This window comes from Panthera tigris, chromosome B1, assembly GCF_018350195.1.
Source record: "Panthera tigris isolate Pti1 chromosome B1, P.tigris_Pti1_mat1.1, whole genome shotgun sequence".
In the NCBI taxonomy this organism is placed as follows: domain Eukaryota; kingdom Metazoa; phylum Chordata; class Mammalia; order Carnivora; family Felidae; genus Panthera; species Panthera tigris.
In genome coordinates, this window is record NC_056663.1 from 199,249,748 (window position 1) to 199,269,590 (window position 19,843).

General features: G+C 54.0%; 1 protein-coding gene and 1 long non-coding RNA gene across 7 annotated transcripts in view; one reads left to right on the forward strand and one right to left on the reverse strand.

Moving 5' to 3' along the window:
* The window catches only part of JAKMIP1 (janus kinase and microtubule interacting protein 1), a 90,762-nt gene extending 82,695 nt beyond the window's left edge, over positions 1–8,067 (reverse strand). For 2 of the 5 annotated variants that reach the window (XM_042984973.1, XM_042984972.1), the window contains exon 1: positions 7,241–8,067. The gene's annotated coding sequence lies outside the window, so the exon portion shown is untranslated. The remainder of the gene's footprint in view (positions 1–7,240) is intronic. The other 3 variants (XM_042984971.1, XM_042984975.1, XM_015534691.2) reach the window with 3 other exon arrangements.
* Positions 8,068–11,154: 3,087 nt separating this feature from the next.
* Positions 11,155–16,391, forward strand: LOC122238130. 2 transcript variants are annotated; one of them, XR_006217096.1, is made up of 3 exons: positions 11,155–11,272; positions 12,978–13,339; positions 15,890–16,391. It is a non-coding gene; the product is annotated as an uncharacterized LOC122238130 (long non-coding RNA). The 2 variants fall into 2 exon arrangements; XR_006217097.1 differs by lacking the exon at positions 11,155–11,272 and adding an exon at positions 12,706–12,842.
* The last annotated feature ends 3,452 nt before the right edge of the window (positions 16,392–19,843 follow it).

The following is a 19,843-nucleotide window of genomic DNA, read 5'->3' on the forward strand; positions in this document are numbered from 1 at the left end:
ACGAAACGAATGCAGACAGCATAAAGGAATGGAAATACAACCCACAGGATGGGTGCAATGTACCCAATGAAGGGACCACATCTAGAATAAAGAGACCTTACGATTCAACAATAAAAAGACAAACGAGTTCATGTTAAAATAGGCAAAGAACCCATCCAGATGGCTAACAGACGCAGGAAAAGACGCTCAACATCGCCCGTCATCAGGAAAATGGAAATCAAAACCACAGTAAGGTACGACCTTACACCCGCCAAAACGGCTAAAATCAAAAACACAAGAAACAACAGGTGCTGGTGAGGATGTGGAGAAAAAGGGACGCTCGTGGGAATGCAGACTGTCAGCCACTGTGGCAAACAGTGTGGCGGTTCCTCAAACACTTACAAATAGAGGGGCGCCTGGGTGGCTCCGTGGGTTAAGCGGCCGACTTTGGCTCAGGTCAAGATCTCACCGTTCGTGGGTTCGGGCCCCGCGTCGGGCTCTGTGCTGACAGCTGGGAGCCTGGAGCCTGCTTCGGACTCTGTGTCTCCCTCTCTCTCTGCCCCTCCCTCACTCATGCTCTGTCTCTCGAAAATAAATGTTAAAAAAAAATTTGTTTTAATTAAAAATAGAAGTACTATGCGATCCAGAAATTCCAGTCGTGGGTACTCCCCCAAAGAAAATAAAAACACTAATTCATAAACCTATGACATCTGGGCGTCCTTCCTGGCTACTGGCTAACAATAACCACCAACGATCAGGTTCCCCAGCCATCGGGTCATCACAGCAACATCAGCGGTGCTCTAACTGCTGAGCATCAGAACACCTGGAGAGCTGAGGAGGCTCACGGAGACCAGCCCCTGCAGACCCCTGGGGATTCTCCCCCACCGATGTCCTCCAGCTGCTGTACGTGACAACCTACCCTACCCGGACATACACAAGAACTGATCTTGAGGCCTCCTGGGTGTCGGGCACTGAGCAATGTTATTTCTCAAGGAACTCCTTGGCGCAGATCATTTATTTCTCCCATTTTACAGAGAAGAAAGAGCTCCAGAGAGAGGAACCGAGTCGCCGAAGGTCACACGGCCCAGCAGGGGAGCAGCAGAAGCAGAGTCCGTGTAGACGTCCGACTGCAAGGCGCCTCCCCCACCCCGGGCAGGAAGGGGAGGCTCGGAACCAGAGGCCGTTCCCCAGGGCCCGGGTCTGGCAGCCCAGGGGACCCAAGAGGGGCCAGCACTTGGTCCAAGAAGCTGCTCTCAACCCCACCACCCCCGGCAACACCCGGAGAACCTCTTCTTCGTGCCATCGCCTGGCGCCACCTGGCCACCGATCAGATCTTTCTGGCGGTGGGCCTGACTCATACTGTCACCTCTCCAGGCACCTAGGCAGCCAGCGTAAAAAGAAAAACTCAGGCGCGGGGGGGCCTCGACCAGGGGTGTACACGAGAACGATCCAGAATGCCTGGGCTCCACTCAGTCCCCCTGACTCAGGACTTGAGTGTGGGGTCCGGGTCTCCGCGGTTTTGAAGTTGATTCCGATGTGCCGTCAAAGCAGAAATCTCTGGTTTAGGGCCCTGTGTGGTCTCCGTGCCAGGAGTCCCCGCCTCACCACAGAGCTCACTGGGGCTGCCAGATTTCAGGTCCGCCCCAGGCCTACTAAATCCCACACTCTGGGGTGGGGGCCCACAGTCCGTGTCAGCCGGCCCGCCGTGTGACGCTAAGCCATCCGGAGCGTGAGGACCTGTCGCGGAGAGCCTGGCCGCCCGAAGCGCCAGCCCGGTCTGCATCAGCGGGCTCCTGTGAAGATACGTCTCGGGCCCCACCCAAACCCGCTGAACCAGAGCCTGCATGTTTAAACGAGGTCCCCAGGGGATCGGGGCCCATTAAAGAGTGAGAACACCCTACCAGTGCCCTGAATTTCCCTGAGCGGACCCCTGCCCGGCAGTGCTGATCCAATGGGTTGGGGGCCCCCGAATGTGCATTTCCACACTTGGGTATTCCTGGTTTCATATTGAAAAAAAAAAAAAACTAGTCTATCAGGCTTCGAATCTTCCTCTACCGGGCACTGACGGGGTGGCCCTTTGACTCGGGGGTCTCACCTGGAAAATGGGCCGTGACAGTTACGAGTCATTGGTTGCTGTGAGGGCTCGAGCGATTCTAAGAATGCCCGCTATGTGCCTGGAATTTCCAGTTTTCGTGCAGTCATCGCTCCCGCCACCGCCCCTGCCACCCACACATTCACTGCCACCATCACCGCCACTGCCCTTATCGCCAGATAGTCACAGTACGGTCCCAGCAGCAAAGAACGCCAGTTTAGGTGGAACGGCAGACAAGAAACCGAGAGAGAGGGAGGACGGAGGGCCTGCCGTCACATAAGCCATCTCAATTTGCTTCAGCATTTGTTCGGAACCTAATGCCCAGGGCACACGTGCAAACTAGAGACAGGGGTGGGACGACGGCAGCGGAACCTTTGCAGGTCCTGGATACCCGTGTTTCAACCTCCAAAATCACCTAGGCCAGCTGCTCCCTGAGGGCAGGACCGTGCATTCTCACCTCCAAACTCCACCTCCCCCCACAGGGCCTGGCATACAACCCGGGGAGGCGGCGAGCCCCGACGTTCCGAGTCACTTCCCGCTCCGCTCATGCCTCCGTTCGGCGGGGAGAGCGCTGAATTCAAACCCGGTGAGGGGGGTATCTTTGCAAAGCTATGTAGACAGGTCATAGGCAAGCGGTAATGACATTTACGTTAGCAGTCAACCGCTAACAGAAGAGTAGAATTCCTCACTCCTCCACGATTTCCCCAAACGACACTGACTCCTCTCCTAGAACACAACCCGCACAGCACCACGTGGGGATTCCCGGCCCCACTCACTTCCTGCAACATAAGTCCTTGGAGATGGTGGCCTGATGCCCTAAGGTCTACGAGCCCACCATCAGGCCGGCCTGAAGTGGGGGGCGAGCTCGGGAGAGCTTCTCAGAGCGAGGGATGCTTTGGTCTACACTGCCACTGGGTTCTCCACCCTCACTCCACTCTCAGCCTCCTCAAGCTGGCAGTGACCCGGTCCCCGGCATCGATCAGATGCGTTGCAGACATTAACAAAGCCCAGCTGTGGAAAACAGCGCCCCTAATGAGGAAGGAGGCAGGATCGTGGAGAGAGAGAGAGAGAGAGAGAGAGAGAGAGAGAGAGAGAGAGAGACCCAGGCCAGGCCCACATCTAAAGCCTGGGCTGCTCCAGCCCTGGCCTCGCTTCTTCCTGTCGCCCCCAAGAGCCACCCCCTCCCCCGCAGCAAACCAGGCCCTACTAAGCCCTGGGAAGAAGAGAGGACCCAGCCCCGGCCCAGCCCTTCGGTAGCTCATAGCCACCCCATCGGCCCAACCCACAGAGGGCATTTGTGCCAGGAAAGGATCAGCCAGGGCACAGGTAGCCCCAGGGAGGCAGTGTCCACATTCCCTAAAGTGACCTTCTGTTCCCAGACACGCAGGGCCCTGGCACTCTCTTCCCCCGGGGGCTAGGGGGAACGTTTTGAATGAGAAAGCTTCTCTCACCTGCAAGGCTCTGCTCAGGCGGCTTCCTCTTCCTCGCTCAGGATGCCTCCCCTGCCCGTTTGCTGGCTCCACAAACACTGACTGTGCGTCTCCTGGGCTCCCAGCTCAAGTGCAGACAGCGAAAGGGAAACAGCGGCTGCCCTCGGGTTACCCAAGACCTGGCAGGGGAGGCAGCTCAGATTCGGGTGACTGCAAAGGATGAGGTCAGCACGGAGAGCCTGGGGGGCTTCCTGGAGGAGATGACCCCCAAGCTGCATCTTCAAGGAGAAGTAGGGAGCCGGCTGGCCAGCCAGGTTAACAAAGGATAAAAATGACAAGACGTCAAGCTCCACTGGATGCCTGTGGGTGTTTGTATGTGTTCCCAAGAGCACAGGACAAAGTTCAAGAGGCTCTGACCACCCCACGGGCGATGGAAAAAACAGGGACCTATTAATTTCTTTATCCTCTTCTCTGTTTGGATCATCACAACAACAAATGCGGCCTCGGTCATTTTAGAAGGCAATCAAAATTTAAAAGAAAATTTTGAGGGGAGAAATGAAAACCTGAAGGGAAGTTGGTCCCCAACGAAAGATTCTAGAAATGTAGTGACTTCTCTATAGAGGAAGGAGTACATTTTGTCAAAAGCGTCTGCCGCTCTTTCAAAGCCGGACCCCAACGGGCTGCCTAGAATTTAACTGTGGGGCAGGCAGTTCCCTGGGTCTCCAATCGACAGAGACCAGGACAGGGCAGGGAGCAGAGGGCCGACGGGTGGACCCCGAGATACTCGAGACACCCCCCAACCCAGCAGCCCTTTTAAAAATGTTTTCTTTTCCAAAGTTGCAAAACTACAGACAAGTTCCAAGAAGAGTACAATGAACTCCTTGTACCTTCATCGAGACTCACTGTTGGTTCACGTTTTTCCACATCTGCACTATCTACAGATCAAGATACGTGTTTCTCGTTTATCTTTAAGACCAATTTGAAAGCCAACTGCAGACATCACAGCATCTCGCCCTAAAATGCTGTGGTTTTCACCCCTTTAGACCAAGGATGTTACGAAATCACAACACAGCGAACAAGCCCAGGAAATGTTATCACTCATACATCTCATATTCAAACGTCACCGGTTGTCACAAGAATGTCTCTGTAGCAAAATGATGACTTTCTTGACCCAAGTCTCAGAGCGCTTATTGAGAGAAGCTGTCCGCAAAACGCACCCATGTCCTTGTCAGATGTACTCGGGACCAGAGACAAACTTCCCCGAGTTAACCAAGTAGAAAAGTAAAACATGACGATAATCAAGATTAATAAGCATCATCTGACAATAGGGCAGAGCAGCCGGAAGGGGTTCTGGGCACAGAGGGAGAGGATTACAAATCTTCAGCTGACGCCGGACCCTGGTCGTTGGCTCCTGCTCTGAGAAAACACAAGCCACACGCCCTCACGCCTGACTGTGGAGTCCCCTCTGTCCTTGGGAGCTGGCAGAGGAGACCAGTCAGGCCACAGTGCAGAAAAGCAGGGACCCGGGGCTCAGAGCTCTCAACCTGCTGAGTCACTCTGGAGAAGTCACACAGCTGCATGGGCCTCAGTGTCCCATCGACAGGCCCGCAGCGCCTCCCCGAGGGCCCCAGGGGCAAGTGCAGCCTGCGCCCAGCCTACCCCCAGGCTCTCTTGAAAGGGCTCCCAGAAACGCAAAGCCCCAGCCACTCGTGGCCCAAACCCTTGTCTCCATTCTGACCCCTTTGACTCCCAACTAGACCACGACACCCATCTCCCTGCAGAGGGCTGGTTTCTCTTGCCTCCCTCTGCAGTGTGTCCCCACTGGCCACCTCCTCACCCTCTGCCCCACCCCATGCAGCCCCCCCCCCCACCTTCCCCTCATCCACGGTCACCCTGAACCATGCAGAGTCCTGATTCAGGGTCCCTGGATCCTGGCCATTACTACTTCTCGAAGAGTTAGAGAACAGCGAAATATATTCACACCGTGGGCTCCCTACTGCCCCCAGAGTGAAAACCACACTTCTGGGCCTGGATGAGGCCCCTCCTCGTCTGCTCCCTGCCTCCCCTGTCCCTTTACTGTAGATCTGCTCAAGCCCTCCTCGTCCGCCAAACCAACCTCAGAGAACGGCAACCCCGGCGGGTGGGTGAATCCTCTAGGGGACGGCTGAGGCCACGGAGGTTCAGAGAGGTTGAGGAACTCACCCAAGGTCACTCAGCTCAGGAGTGAGAGAACCAGGGCACAACTAAGCGAGCTCCCTTCATTCTACGTAGAAAGCAAAATGTTTCATCGACACTCATCTTTCTCCACGCCACCTCCGGACGAGGCCGGAAAGAACACTGACAGTGGTCCGGAGGGTGGTGGGAATCTTTTCGCGAGACCTTCACTTTGACACAGTTTTATGTTGAGGGTGGGAAAATGGTAAGGACTAGAAACCAGCAGGTATAAGGGATAAAGAGTCCCACGCGCATCTCACTGTCACTGCATCGGGGAATCGCTACGCACGGGTGATAATGCCGGTGGCCTGATTTCAGCTGAGGACTCACCCAGAGTGGCTGGCACGAGGCAGGTCCAGGCAGACGGACGCTGCCCGAGACCATACCCTGCCCGCCCCTGCCGCGTGCCTGTCGATCCTTGGCTCTCTCTGAACCTAGAAAAGACTCTAGATTCAGGGCTCAGACTTTTGCTTTCCGATTAAAGTAACAGATGCTTAAAGGGTACGCGTATATTTACTTAATGATCATTTTGAATCCCATCGAGACCCCTATCTTCTCTGAACCTCAGTTTCCTCATCCATGCAAGAGATGGTGATACTGACATGCACAGAATGACCACCGACGTGCCTCATAGTGGATGAGGTGCCCTCCCTCCACCACAGACAACAAACGGCCTCATTACCATTTATTACCACTGAGAAGCTACTAAGCACCAGACACTTTCCCAGGCACTAAAGATACAGAGATGAGGGGCGCCCGGGAGGCTCAGTCAGTTGAGCGTCCGACTTCAGCTCAGGTCACAATCTCATGGTTTGTGAGTTCGAGCCCCGCGTCAGGCTCTGTGCTGACCGCTCAGAGCCTGGAGCCTGCTTCGGAGTCTGTGTCGCCCTCTCTCGCTGCCCCTCCCCCTTGCGCACTCTGTCTCTCTCTGCCTTTCAAAAATGAATAAATGTGAAAAACATAAAGATAGAGAGATGAACAAGGCAGTTCTGCCCTGGCGTGAATGAACGCCTGGTGGGAGGGAGGGAGGACTATAAATCCCTAAAAAGCTTGAACGTGACCCTGAGCCCAGCAGGGAGCCACGGAGAGGTTTATGCCAGGGAGGAAAAAACGTTGGACACCAATGCATTTCAGATCAGTTGCTCAGGGTCCACATGGAGGGCTGCCTGGAGCCCCCCCCCCGCCCGCCCCCGGAGGCAGAGACAGTGCTGAAGCTGTGGCCTCATCTCGTGACGGGAGAAGAGGACAGAGGTAAGCAATGGATAAAGACATTTTGGGAGGCAGAACCAGACAGGACCTACGGCCCAAGTGCAGGGGACAGGGAAGAATTCCTAAAGCTGGAGTGCAGTGGTGTTGTACATGGGGACCGATTTTTGTACCTCTCCAAACATTGGCCCGGCTCCTTATTACTCTTGCTGCCAGACTGGCTTTTGGCAGAAAATGAGAAGCATGACTGTTCCACGTCACCCTGACCCACTCGGGATGGGGAGCGGGGCCGAGGAAATTAAGGGCTGGGAGACAATACCTCCAAATTTACAAATGGGGAAACTGAGGCTCTCGGAGGTGGACTGATGGGCCCAGGTTTCCATGGAACATGCAGGAAAAGCAGGGGGTTGAACGCAGATCTGTCCGGCTCCAGGGCTTGCTTCATGGCACCGCCTACAGGGTGAACCTTCTAGCCGCTTCCGCAGCCTGGGTGGCCAGAAAGAGATAAGAGTCTTTCCAGCCCTTGTGGTCATGAATAGTGATCGCCGCCGGGACACCCACTGACAACCCTGAAACCACAAAGGGAGCTTGGGGAGAGAGGGGGCGTTGGCAGTCAGACGACAGGCTTCCTAAAGGGAAAAATATTTAGCAAACATTGACGTGGAGAAGTGAGCTCCAGACTCGGAAGGGACACTTTCGAGATCTGGTCCCATCTCCCCATTGTACAGATGGAACAGGGGGCCGAGGGTGGGGGTGTCTAATCCCCACGGAAACCCGACTCTTCACTGCCCCTCCTGCAATCTGCCTATACCCTGGTGTCACACGGGGCTTGGTGAAGCTTTATGAGCCACAGCACCACCTGCTCCAGGAAGCCCTCCATGATCACCACGATGCCTCCCCAGAAAGCCTGGACTTGGCTGATGGCTCCGTCCCTTACTGCCTGTAGGACGTGCATCCAGTCCTGCCACCTGAGCCGGAGGCGCTCCCGCCTCCTGAGGCTGTGGCATGGATTAAGTGAGTTCGGACAACCACTGCAGGCTCTGACGCGAAGCAACCCCTTCCGCAGCCCGACCCCGGGAACAACGACGGCTGCCTCCCCTGGAACATCAGGGCCACCACCCACGTCAGGGCCACCTCCTGGCCGCGCCTGGGAAGCACCTAGCTCCCTCGTGCCTCCGAGCCCCCGGCGCTGCCCTCTCCTCCCCACCCCTGCCAGGCCTCCTCACGCCAGGGCTGGCCTGGCCTCCGGGGTGCCGAGGCTCACCCTCACTCCTCAGCCCCAACCCCGCCCCCACTTCCGTTTGCCTCACTTCCGGCCACCACCGGGATAAGCCGAGCCGACTCCTCCCCTTCCGCTTCCTGTCCGCACCAACAGTCCCGCCCCCAGCCCTGGGGATGCCCAGCCTCCAAGGCCAGCGCAGGGAGAAGCCGGGAAGCCTTTGGCCCGGGCTGTGATGTTTAAAAAGAAGGCCCAGGAGCACCTGGGTGGCTCAGTCGGTTGAGCATCTGACTCTTAACTTCGGCTCAGGTCACGATCTCACAGTTTTAGATCATGTTTTGAACCCTGCATTAGGCTCTGTGCTGACAGCGTGAAGCCTCCCTGGGATTCTCTCTCTCTCTCTCTCTTTCTCTCTCTGCCCCTCCCCCACTCACTTGTGCTCTCTCTCAAAATCAATAAATAAACTTAAACAAAAATAAAGTCAAAGAAAAGGCCGGGTTACCAAGTTGGCACAGCGCGACCCCAGTAAAATCTAAAACACGCACAAACGAGCAGGAAGAAAAAAAGGATGGTGCTTATCGAATGTGTTTTTTTTTTCTTTTTTTTTCTACGTTGTTATTTACACATTTTGAGAGAGAGGCAGAGACAGAAGAATCTCAAGCAGGCTCCATGCTGTCAGCGCTGAGCCCCGTGTGGGGCTAGAACTCACAAAACGGTGAGAGCGTGACCTGAGCTGAAACCAAGAGGCAGAGGCATGACCCACTGAGCCACCCAGGCGCCCCTGGTTTTTTTTTTTTTTTTTTTTTGAGCAATGAAATCTTGCGGGGGGGGGGGGGGGGGGGGGGGGCGGGTCCACGTGAGGCTGCTACTTTTGGAAGGACCCGCTGCCCAAACCTCAGCCTCCCAAGCAGCCCTCACTGAGCCCACCCACAAGGCCCCCTGTGCGTGGGTGAGGGCAAGGTGGCCTCCTGAGGCTCCACGGCTCACCTCCTGTGACTGCTGGAAGGCTCTGCTATCTCCCGCCCTCCTGCACAGTACTGGAGAGGCCCACAGAGGCACATAGGGGACCTGCCTGGGGGGCACTCGGTACACCCAACGGCTGAGAGGCGGACTGAACACACCCGGACAGGAAGCCCAGCCCACGGAGGACCCTCCCCCAAGCCCCCACCACCTGCTCCTAGGCATGCCAGAAACCCCGGCAGGTGCCATCAATAGGACAAAGCCACAAGCCCACAGGAAACCAGGCCTCTCTCGCCCTCAGACACAGGCATCTCCTCTGCAAACAGTGACCCTGCCTGTTCTGCCAGGTGGAGAGCAAAGGAAAGGAAGTGGCCTGGGGGCAGCCCCAGGTCAGGGGGCCTGGGTCTCTCAGAACATCACTGCTGCCCCCAGCCCCAAGCAGCAACTAAGACAAGAGCGGCCCTTTCTAAGAGCCCACTCGCGGCCAGGCAACGTGCTGGGCGTGCCCATCTCAACCCAGCCTCAAAACCTGTGAAACATGTAACAGGGTCATCCCCGTTTGGCAGATGAGGAAACTGAGGCTCAAAGAGGTGAACTCACTTGCCCCGTCTTCGCAGCGTGTGAGTGGCAGAGTCAGGACTCGAACCCACGTCCGTCTGCCTCTGAGGCCACTTCCCAGCTGCCCAAGGAAGTGTGTCGGTTTGCTTTCTATCCCCAGGAGTTAGTACCGTGCCAGGCACAGTCTCAGAAGGCACCCAAGCACATTTTTAGGGAGGGACAGCCAGGCTCACTGTGCCATCACCCTCCCAGAGCAAAGCATATTGACAGCAAATTAAATACTGCTGAATTAGCCTCAACGCTTCCATAAAGCTACAGTTTCCAAACAGTCCAGTCCATGAAAAGCTTCCAGTAGCAACAGAAAGCCACCGACTTCACTTTCCCACCAGACACACCCACAAACACAAACATATGCCCGATAAAATTGCTACTCCCATTCAAAACCCACGTCGCAAAACTCCCATCAAAGAGCGGGTTTGAGAGTTTTTATCAGCATTTACAAGAACATGAGGAAACTTCCTGTAGAACATTCTGCGCGTGTGGACCTTTCTGTTTTCTTTAACTTTTCACTGTAGAACCTTACAAATGCTGAACGGGAGAGAAAAATCTGAGGTGGGGACAAGCAATGGGAACTGATACCCGGGCTTTAAGAAAAGTAAAGCATCGTGGCAACACCCACATCCTCTCCTGGCAGACAGAACTCAACACAATTCAACAAACATGCACCAAGTGCTAATAACTACAGTCCCCGCTCACGAGGCCGTCACGGCGTGCCAGAAACTTTCCCAGCCTTTCCAAATTATCTACTACTCCGCAGCCCTAAGACATGGTGCTATCAGTGTCCCCATTTTAGCATTCCAGCGGGAAGGGGTGAGGTTACTCGGCCAAGGTGACTCAGCCAACAAATAGGGGTGGGAAGATGAGCAGGTGGTCTGGCTCCAGTGTCTATGCTCTTACCCGCTCTGCTACGTGGGTCCCAGCCTGAGGCTAGAGCCACGAGGGTGACCCAGACATCACCTCGTCCAAAGGAAGGCCAGAGGAACCACACTGATGGAGCAGCGGGCTAAGCCTGGCTGTTCTGCACACCTGGGGGGAGAAGGCTGCGGCCCCCTGGCATCAGGTGCTTTACACACAGACTCCCAGCACTCACAAGGTCCCGGACAGACACATGTCATCCTCCTCATTTCGCGGAGACAGAGGCTCAACCTCAAGTGAGTAACGGATTTGCTCAAGTCCCTACCTTTGCCCTTTCAACTGCCGCTTGCTGGCCTTTGGCAAACCCCCTGCTCCATTTCGGAATCACCTCTTTACTGAGGTGCAAAGTGCCCTCAAGAAGTCCCAGAAAAGGCCCCAGCTGTCAGGTCGTCTCTGTCCCACCTCTGCTGAAATGAGTCACAGGGCTGACAGGCAATCACACTGCCAGGAACAAGCAGAGGCGACCAGTGACTTTCAAGCCGATTTCGTTTGTGGTTTCCACATCCTTTCTACAGCAGCCACCCAACGTGGTGTGCTGTGCCTGGGGCGCTCTTCAACAGACACCTACCAAGTGCCTGCTGTGTGCCCAAAGCTGCAGGGAGGGGACGCAGAGCCTGTGTCCTGGCTTCTCTCAAGAAGGTGACTCTAGAAATGAAGGGGACGGTGGGGTGTGTGTGTGGGGGGGGGGGAGGTGAAACAGGTAGAGAGAGACCAGGGGCTCAAAGAGGGACACTAATTACAGGGTGGGGGGGGGGGCTTGGATTAAGGTGTACTTACTGTCGGGCTACTCCCTGCCAGGTGACTGCCAGCTGAGTCGGGAAGGAAGGTGGTCAAGGATGACTTCATCAGGTGTCACATTTGCTGGCCCCGGGCCGGGCACCGAAGCCTCAAACACGGACCCCACCTGGGTCCTGAGCTGCAGCCAGTGAGCAAGGAAGACTATGAAAGATGATAGCCCCACAGTGTGGTCAGGGCTGTCACAGAAAGACGTGCAGGGGCCCGGGGGTCAGGAAGGCACCCAAGGACGTGAGACTGAGGCCACCTCCAGAGGCAGCAGAAGGGCAGTGCTAGGAAGAAGGCACAGATGTAGAGAGTCAGGAGGAAGGAAGGGGGCCTGGCAAGCTCAGGGAAGGCACAGGGTCCCTAAGGTAGGCGTCAGTGTTACAGACTGCTTGTGTCCCACCAAATTCGTATGTTGGAGCCCTAATCCCCAGTGTGTTGGCATTTGGAGATGAGGCCTTTAGGGACTTTAAGGGATGGGGACCTCAAGATGGGATGAGTGCCCTTACAAGAAGAGACACAAGCGAGCTTGCTTTGTCCCTCTCCTGCCCCCTCATGAGCACACAGTAAGAAGGCAGGAAGAGAGCTCACATCAAAATTGACCAGCAGCCTGGGGCACCTGGGGGGCTCAGTCGGTTGAGCGTCCGACTTCGGCTCGGGTCATGATCTCGCAGTTCATGGGTTCGAGCCCTGCGTTGGGCTCTGTGCTGACAGCTCGGAGCCTGGGGCCTGCTTCGCATCCTGTGTCTCCCTCTCTCTCTCTGCCCCTCCCCTGCTCATTCTCTCTCTCTCTCACTCTCTCTCTCAAAAATAAATTAAATAAACATTAAAAAAAAAAATGACTGGCAGCCTGACCTTGGGCTTCCCAGCTTCCAGAACCAGGAGTAATTCCATTTCCATCGTTTTGGGCCCCCCATTCTATAGTATTTTTGTTATGACAGCCTGAGCTAAGACAGCCGGTAAAAGCAGGAGCATCAGGAGAGGTCACAGATGTGATGACAAGAAGCGTGCACTTCATCCTGGGCCACAGGGAGCCCGCTAAGTAGAGGAGTGACACAGCCAGGTGTCACTTCAGGGAGATATCATCCTCCTTGGCGTGGTTGTTGTTCTTCCCAAACACCCGATAACTCGAGGCCTTTATGCAGAAGCAGTGGGCCGGCAGGACCTACAGCCTCCCAGGAGGGCACTGGACCCCCCGGGTCTGCTCCCAGGGACGAGGTGAAGCGAGGGCTGGCCCTAACACACTCTTCTTCCTGCTCGGCGGGGCTCCGCCTTCCCAGGTCCCAGCCTGGGCCACGTGGGACACTCAGAGCCTAAGACCCAACAAAGAACCAAACATGAGTCGCACAGGCCAGATGACAACACAAAGGCACAGGCACCTGTGAAGCGACGGTGGCCAATGTCTAAAACAGAGCAGGACTATCAGCAGGTCAGGGGGTTGGGAGGTGACGGCGGGGGCCTGGATCGCACACCCCGTGCCACGGAGCCCTGGTGCCCCGCGAAGACGCTCGGGGGTCAGGGATCAGGGGTCTGGAGCCACGCGTGTTTGATTCTGTCTTTTCAGGTGTGATCGTTTTCAGCCACACAGACAGCACACAAACTCAAATGACTTGCACACCAGATGTTAACCCGCTGCGTGGACCCGAGCTGCCAGGAGAACACTCGGCTCTGTGCAGGCCTTTGTACGGCCTCTCATATCACCCCCGGTCAAACGCAAGGCAACTTTCTGACAAAACCCTAACCCATGGCCAACGTGGCATATGAGGCTTCTCGAAACGCAGAATGTTTTCCCAACCACAACAAAAGCCTGGCAACGCCGAGGATGCCACAGCTGCTAAGACCACAACTGTCACCCCAAGTTTTTCATTCTGAAAGCTATCTTCACCGGATCAACCTCCCTGTTCTCACGGACTGACCTTAGAACCAGTAAGAGTTGTTAAGTTCAAGGTCATAAAATGCATGCGGTAATAAGCCGTCATGGCCCTGCTTTGTATATTTGACCACATTACAGTGTAGCTGTTTGTAAAAATGGAAGTGTTTTTATGCATTTTGAGAGAGAGTGCGCACATGTGTGCGAATGTGGAGGAGGGCCAGGGGGAGGGGGAGTTAGAGAGAGAGAATCCCACGCAGGCTCCGTGCTGTCAGCACACAGCCCAACACGAGGCTCAATCTCACTACCCTGAGATCACGATCTGAGCCGAAATCAAGAGTCCGATGCTCCACCCACTGAGCCACCCAGGTGCCCCTACAACTTTTTTTTTCTTTGAAAACATTTCATTTTACAAATGGGAAAACAGATCTAGAGGGAGGTAAGGCTGCTGCATTGTTCTGTGATTAACTATGATTATCGTGCTTGCTCAGTGTGCTTTGAGACAGCAGGACCCAAGTGCCCAGCACGCGGCTGACGCTCCACATATACCCTCGGGAAAGGACCACCGCAGGGCGTTACAGGCAGTAGGTGGGCAGAATGCAAGCCCGGGCCCTGTGACTCCCGGCTCAGGGCTGGTTTTCACACTCTGCCCTTTCCCTCTTTCCTGGAAATCACACATCCATCACAAAGAGGGAGAAGGTACAGTAGAGCAAGGTCAGGACATCCACCTTCTCCCACCAGAAACCCCTGGAAACCAAGCACCCTTTGCTCTGAGCGCCAGTTGGAGCCTGTGCTTACTGGGCAGAGAAGAACCGCCCTTAAGGAACTGCCCTTGGGAAACAAGGGTCCCTGTGCTCAGATGTAGATTCGGCAGGACAGGAGGACTGACCCCCCCCCCCCTCCACTTAGTGATGACCCAAGAGACAGACTGTGTAACTGCAGGATAAGTGGGACAAGCCCTTCCTGCCCTGGTTCTCAGGCTGGAGGGAGTATCAGAATTTCCCAGTGTTTATTAAAAGTCAGGCTGCCAGACCCCAATCCAGTGTTTCTGACCCGGTAGCTCAGGGTGGGGCCTGTGAATGTGCATTTTTTAATGATTATTTATTTTTGAGAGAGAGAGACAGGGCATGAGCAGGGGGAGGGGCAGAGAGAGAGGGAGACACAGAATCCGAAGCAGGCTCCAGGCTCTGAGCTGTCAGCACAGAGCCCGACGCGGGGCTCGACCTCACAAACCGCGATATCATGACCTGAGCTAAAGTCGGACGCTTAACCGACTGAGGCACCCAGGTGCCCCAAGGATGTGCATTTCTAAAATGCCCCCAGGTAATGCTGATGCTGCTGGTCCAGGACCCCACTTAGAGAACCACCGCTCTGGTCAGTTCCTTATGTACCCTCCTCACTGTGGCTTGCTAAGGCAGATGTTCGTGGAAGGCAGGAAGAGCAGGATGCAAACTTGGGAGATGGGATGGGGGTGGGGAAGGCAGTGGAATGAGGTTTCCAGAAAGTGGGGCAGCATGAGCAAACACAGGGAAGCTGGACACAGCGGTTGGAGAAGTCAGTGGCTTGGTCTGGCCAGGAAGTAAAGGTGTTGAGAGTGATGAAGGATGAGATGGGAAGGACAAGTGGAGGTCTGGGATGTCAGGCTGACAAGAGGGGAGCAGAGCATCAGCTACAGGACAGGCACTGTTTGCTGGTATTGCCTCCTAACGTCATTGCCTTGTGGTCAGAAAGCATAGGTTGCATTATTTCTTCTATCCTTTTAAATGCATTGAGGCTGTTTTATGGCTGAGCCTATGGTCTGTCCTAGAGAATGATCCATGTACACTTGAGAATACACATTCTGATGGTGTTGGTAGGCCTAGTCGGTTTGCAGGGTTGCTCAAGTTTTCAATTTCCTTGCCGATCTCCTATCCAGTTGTTCTATCCATTATTGAAAGTGGAGTATTTAAGTATCCAACTATGTCTTGTGGGATTATCTATTTCTCCTTTCATTTCGGTCAGGTTTTGCTTCATGGATTTTGACGCTCTGTTAGGTGCATATATGTTTGTGATTGTTTATATCTTCTTGATGGATTGACCCATTTACCATTACAAAATGTCCCTCTGTATCTCTATTTTTAAGTCTGTCTTATATAATATCAGTACAGCCACTCCAGCTGTCTTATGGTTTTGCTCTTCACATGACAGATCTTTCTTCATCCTTGTACTTTCAATCTATTTTATCTTTGAATCCAAAGACGTGTGTCTCCTGTAGACAGTGTATCTTTAGATCATTTTTTATATGTTCTGACAGTCTTTGCCTTTTGATTGGATTGTTTAACTCATTCACATTTAATATTACTATTTGTATAGTTGAGTTCACGTCTGCCATTTTACTTACTGTTTTCTGTAGATCTCGTGTCTTTTTGGTTCCTCTGCTCCTCCTTTACTGCATTCTCTTGTATTAAGTGAATCAGACACTGGGTTTGGCATAAAAGGTAGAGCAAGAACTTCAAAGGGCTAATTATTTTTAATTCAGATAACAAAATGACCTCCCTGACAATTTTCCGTTTCTTAAATGGCTCATTTTCAAAACAATCATGATTTCTTCTCTCTGGTTCCAGCAGACAGGAGCACATCGATTATTTGTCCAATAGTCACGGGACACCATCTAAAGAAATGTCTACTATCAACTTCCTGAATCAGAGGAGTTGAAGCTACAAATTGACCTGCCCACAAGGAAAAGGGATGGGGCCATTCGCAATATTTTGGGAGTCATCTTCCTGACACATAGCGACTACAAGTGTGGTAATGGCTCAGTGCTTCAAACCAAAGTGGGAAGGGATGGTTGAATTCACAAGTCCACAACATGGGTATTTTCAAATGCCGTGGCATTGTTCTTGCAGATGCCTGGCATGGATGCTAACGAGGGTCTAGTGAGCAGAAGTCCCTCTGTACCTGCCATAGTGAACACCCCATCTGAAGTGATCAGCCCACATCCTGCCCTAAGTAACTTACACCACAACCTCCTGGTCATTTGACCTCTTAGTTTACCTACTAAGCTCTCTGTTCACCAACATACATGAAGGGAGGCTGTAACCCAGGAGCTTGTGAACTGTGAGATCCCAAATCCCCAATCCATGTTGTCAACACCTGAGGTTTGGGGCACTTGGCACCCCTCCTCCCATCTCCTTGCTGGAGCACCCCCCCAGTTCCAATATCCTACCCAGCCATAAAACTTGTTTGTGTCTTTGGTCTGAAGTGTCTTGCATTTGTTTTCAGTTACCCTTGTAGAAGTCTCAGGGGATCTAAAATGCCCAGGCTGTCATAAATGGGGCTCATCCTGGGTGACTGTCACATTCCAGGTAGAGACAAGTGTCACTAAAGAGCCCATTTGCCAGAAGGCTTAAACAGATTTGGAACAATTTGTAGGCATCCAGGTCCTGGTTCAAAATCAAGTATCTGGTTGACAAAAAGAACACCTAGTCCCAAGCCATGAAGCACCCCGGGCTTGCTGCAGAAACCCAATTACTGCCCGACTTAATGAACTTCCTCACCCAGCTGCCCTGACCCAGGAAGCAGTTCTGCCAACTTCCTAAAAGAAGCCACACCTCCTTGAGTGCATCCTGAGGGGATGGGATAAAGGGTGAGACCAGGACAACTTAACAAGAAATACAGCTTTCAATAAACATGAGAGGATGCTTTGGACTCTGGAGAACAGCTTTCTAACATATTTGTTGTCCTAAACCAAAAGCAGGCTGCACTGTAAGACAGCGAAAGCCCTGCGTGCAGGGGAAGGAGACTTTCCGGAGAAGTGAGAGAGGTTCCCCAGTGTCATCTCTGGGCTAACACAACCACTATATATCTCAGCCCCGAGTTCTGCAGGATCTAAGGTTCACAGGGTAGTCACTAGAGGTGACTGCTGCAGAGAGTGGAGTGAGGCTAGTTAAGGGTCGAGTGGACCCAACACAAGCAAGAGAGAGGAGAGCCTACCACCTCCCTGCTGAGGCCACTCCCAACACTGACATTACTGGGATCTGTGAGACTAAGGGCCAAAAACCTATTGACTGCCTACTGTGTGCCCCACCCAGGTTCTGGGAATCCCACTGTGAATCAGATGGCATTTCAAGCCTCCCAGAACTTTCTGGAGACTTCTGTCTAATGGAAGAGTCAGATAAGTCACTGACAGCTGCAATACTATGTCCAGGGCAGTAACAGAAGGATGCCTAGGGCAGCAGGAGCCCTAGGGACACGACTGACCTGGCCTGGGGAAGGGGAGAGGGTACGTACATCAGGGAAGGTTTTCTGGAGGAAATAAGGTTGATGATGGATCCCAAGCACAAGTGGAAGATGTTCCCCGGGTGGATGAGGACAGGAAAAGCTAATGAGCAAATCGATCAGAGGGAACAGCCTGTGCAAAAGCCTGGTTCAGTCAGGAACCGTGGGCAGATGGTGTAGCTGGCCACACGCCCTACTGAAAGCGTGGGAGGAGAGGGAGGCAGGAGCGGGCCACGCCATGCTGGCAAAATTAGGATGAGCAGAAGCCCCTTTGGTGCATTCTTTCTGCTTCCAGGCCGTTCCTGTCTTAATCCAACCGCGGTGACTTCATTCACTCAATCTGAACTTGGAGAGTAAGCAAACAGGTCTCTCCTGGGGGCCCGGGGAGAATGGAGGAAGAAGCATCCAGGCGGGCCCACCAGGCCATGGAGCAAGCGGAGGTCACAGGCGGGCCATGGGGAGCCATTCCAGGCAGAGGGAGCTGGCAAACAAGGATCTGGAAGAGAGAGCAGTGCTTAGGGGGTAGGTGCAGTCCACTGGGGTAAATACCGGCAGTTGAGTTGGGGGCAGTCCACGCGAGCTTTGAACGCCTAGATAAGGCCTCTGCACACTTTTCATATGTAATCAGCAACTGTAGGAGTAGCCAGAGCAGGCCCACCACTCCCATTTCTACCTGTGCAACCTCAGGTAATTCACTCATTCTGCAGCACTGAGGTGGTGCCGGCCCAGTGGGGGCTGGAAAGGAAGACTCTGGCGCCTTCCATCACCTACCCTGGGTCTCCACTCTCAACCCCCCAGCCCAGAAGGCAGTACAATGCCAGGCACCTGCAGGCCGGCGGTGCCTGTGGACAACTAGGAGGACAACGTTAGGAGACCTCTGCAGAACTGAAACAAAGCTCTTCTGGGCATCTGTCCACGTGGAGCACACACACCTCGTGACGGGTACGGGGGGTCTCCCTAGTGGTTCCTGGCTGGACTGGGGACAAAATCCATTCTCCCTCCCAGGTCTGACAGAAAATCCATGGAGATGGGCTATGGAGCAGAAGCAATATGTACAGCAGGAGGGCGGCTGTGCCACACCCCGAGAAGTAGCTGCCCTCAACCAATCACAACTGGCTGATCGGCTTCTCTCATCCAATCAGAGCTGGCCGATCAGCTGCTCTCGTCCAACCAGAGCTGGCCGATCACCTGCCCTTGTCCAATCCGAGCTGGCCGATCGGCTGCTCTCGTCCAATCAGAGCTGGCCGATCAGCTGCTCTCGTCCAATCAGAGCTGGCCGATCAGGTGCTTGTCCAATCAGAGCTGGCCGTGAGTAAGCTGCTGGGATGAGAGTCTTGCATTCAGGAGCCATGGAAAATAAAGGTGAGGTTGCAAAATCTTCAGAGAACAGCAGCAAAATCCCGGTGTGGTGATTACATGCATTGGGATTAAAAAGGCCAGAGCCATCAAGTGGAGGTTCATCTTAGCAGAGTGGTCCAATGCTCTTGAGCCGTCCCAGAATAGTCCTCTCGGCTGCCAGTTAGGAAGAACCTGCTATGGACCAGGCTGGGCGGAGATCCATCCCCGGATGGAGATCCTCCCAACCAGAGACCCGGCTCTCGTGGCAGTATGAAGTCCACGGCGCCTTCTTCCTTGGATTCTTCGGGGGACAATCGGTCTCGGGGACTGGGTCCGTGTTCTATTTCGATTGCGTGGGTCTCTGCTTCCCCAGAGTGAAGGCTGGTGTGGGCAGGGCCCTTGCCACACCTCCTCTTACTGGGGCTCTCGCTCCTTCCCAGGAGACACAGGAAGCCCTCAAGTGTGCACTGTCACTGCTTGTCATCAGACCCGACTGCTTGTTTACGAGGAGGAAACTGAAGCACAACAAAATTTAATTAACTTGCCTAGGGACATGTACTTCGGAGAAGGCAGAGGCAGGGTACCCTGAGCCTGGCCCCTGCCCTCAAGGAGATTAGGGTCTACAGCAGCATTGTCCCCAAAGAAATACCATGCGAGCCCCACCTGCAGTTTTTAATTTTCTAGTTGCCACTTAAAAAAAAAAGAAACAAACAAACAAAAAAACAAATGGGACTAATTTTGATAATACATTTCATTGGGCCCAACAGATCCAGAATAGTATCATTTCAATGCATGATGGCTGTTAAAGTTTTTTACTGAGATCATTTACACCCTCTGCTGACACAACATCTTAGAAACCTGTTTTCACTCGCCAGCAGGTCGGTCCAGAGGAGCCACACTTCAGGGCTCAACAGCTCCGAGTGGCGAGTGGCGGGGAGCCTGGCTCCAGGAGTCCCCTGCCCACC